Below are 2,333 nucleotides of genomic sequence, written 5' to 3'. Positions count from 1 at the left end.
TGATGTACTTCGTTCAGTTACGTATTGCTCTCTCTCCTCCCCCCTCTCTCCCCTCCCTCTCTCCCTTCCCCTCTCTCCCTCACCCTCTCTCCCTCCCCTCCTCTCCCTCTCCCCTCTCTCCCTCACCCTCTCTCCTTCCCCTCTCTCCTTTACCCCCCTCACCCCTCTCTCCCTCACCTCTCTCCTTCACCCTCTCTCCTTCCTCCTCTCCTTCTCCCTGCCTCTCCCCCTCTCCCTCCCACCTCCTCTCCCTCACCCCTCTCTCCCTCCCTCTCTCTCCCTCCCTCCTCTCTCCCTTCCCCTCACTCTCCTCTCCCCTCCTCCCTCACCCTCTCTCCCTCACCTCTCTCCCTCTACCCCCTCCTCCCTCACCCTCTCTCCTCCCCTCTCCTCACCCTCTCCCCACCCTCTCTCTCCCTCCCCTCACCTCTCTCTCTTCACCCTCTCTCCCCTCCCCACCCCCTCTCTCCCTCACCTCTCTCTTCACCCTCTCTCTCCACCCCTCTCCCCTCACCCTCTCTCCCTCACCTCCCCTCTCCCTCACCCTCTCTCCCTCCACCCTCTCTCCCTCACCCTCTCTCCCCTCCCCTCTCCCCTCTCCCACCTCTCTCCCCTCACCCTCTCTCCCCTCCCTCCCCTCCCTCTCTCCCTCACCCCTCTCTCCTTCACCCTCTCTTCCCTCACCCTCTCTCCCTCACCCTCTCTCCCCTCACCCTCTCTCCCTCACCCCTCTCTCCCTCCCCACCCCTCTCTCCCTCACCCTCTCCCCTTCCTCTCTCCCTCACCCTCTCTCCCCTCCACCTCTCTCCCCTCACCCTCCTCCCCTCACCCCTCTCCCTCCCCTCACCCTCACTCCCCTCCCACCCCTCCTCCCCTCCCACCCCTCCTCCTCACCCCCTCTCTCCCCTCACCCTCTCCCCTCCACCTCTCTCCCCTCCCACCCTCCTCCCCTCCCCCCCTCCCTCCCTCCCCTCTCTCCCTCACCCTCACTCCCCTCCCCACCCTCTCTCCCCTCACCCTCTCTCTCTCACCCTCTCCCCCCCCACTCCCCTCCCCCTCTCTCCCCTTCACCCTCTCTCTCCACCCCTCTCTCCCCTCACCCCTCTCTCCCTTCACCCTCTCTCCCTTCACCCTCTCTCTCCCCTCACCCTCTCTCTCCCCTCACCCTCTCCCTCACCCCTCTCTCCCCTTCCCCACCCTCTCTCCTTCACCCTCTCTCCCTCCCACCCTCTCTCTCCCCTCCCCTCACCCTCTCTCCTTCACCTCTCCCTCACCCCCTCTCTCTGCCCCTCTTTCTCCCCTTCACCCTCTCTCCTTCACCTCTCCCTCCCTCTCTCCCTCCCCTCTCTCCCTCACCTCTCTCCCTCACCTCCTCCCTCACCCTCCCCTCCTCACCTCCCTCCCTCCTCCCTCTCTCCCCTCACCCCTCCTCCCCTCCCTCTCTCCCTCCCCCTCTCTCACCCCCTCCCTCACCTCTCCCACCCTCACTCCCTCACCCCTCCCTCCCCTCCTCATTCCCTCTCTCCCCTCTTACCCCTCCTCCCTCACCCTCTCTCTCCCTCACCCCTCTCTCTCACCCCTCTCTCCCCTCACCCCTCTATTCCCCTCTCTCCTTCCCACCTCTCTCCCCTCCCCACCCTCTCCCTCACCCCCTCTCCTCACCCTCTCTCCTTCACCCTCTCTCCTCACCCTCTCTCCTCCACCCTCTCTCTCATCTCTCTCTTTCTTTCCCCCTCCCTATGTCCTTTTCTTCCCTCAACTTCCTCCATCTCTCTTGCCCCTCCTCCCTCCCTTTTACTCCTCTCCTCGTTTGCTTCTTCCTCCCACTTTGTTTCCCTCCCTCCCTCCCCTCCTCCCCCGTCTTCCCTCTCTCTGGTCTTCCTCCTTCCCTCCCAGTGGTGGCTCAGGAAGACAGGTGTTGCTGCAGGTGTTTGAGTGAAGTAGAGCCTGAAAGTCTCTTGTGTTGTGGACCATAAACAAAGGTGAGAGGAGCATCGTTTACACCCATGACCACCACCCAGTCTCCACCCCTACCACCCAGTCTCCACCCACCCTACCCAGTCTCACCCACCACCACCCAGTCTCCACCATCACCACCCCTAGCCTCCACCCACCACCACTCCTAGCCTCCCCACCACCACCACCACCAGCTCCCCCACCACCACCCCAGCCTCCCCCACCACCCCAACCTCCACCCACCACCACCCAGCCTTCACCCGATGATTGAACACTATAACGTTACTTGAGAAGGGGTTGGGTTGGGATTAGGTTGGGATGAGTTAGGTTGGGTGGGATTAGGTTGGGTTAGGTCAGGTCAGGTCCAGGTCAGGTCA

This window comes from Homarus americanus, unplaced genomic scaffold (genome assembly GCF_018991925.1).
Source record: "Homarus americanus isolate GMGI-L3 unplaced genomic scaffold, GMGI_Hamer_2.0 scaffold53233, whole genome shotgun sequence".
NCBI classification, from domain to species: domain Eukaryota; kingdom Metazoa; phylum Arthropoda; class Malacostraca; order Decapoda; family Nephropidae; genus Homarus; species Homarus americanus.
This window is presented reverse-complemented; position numbering follows the sequence as displayed.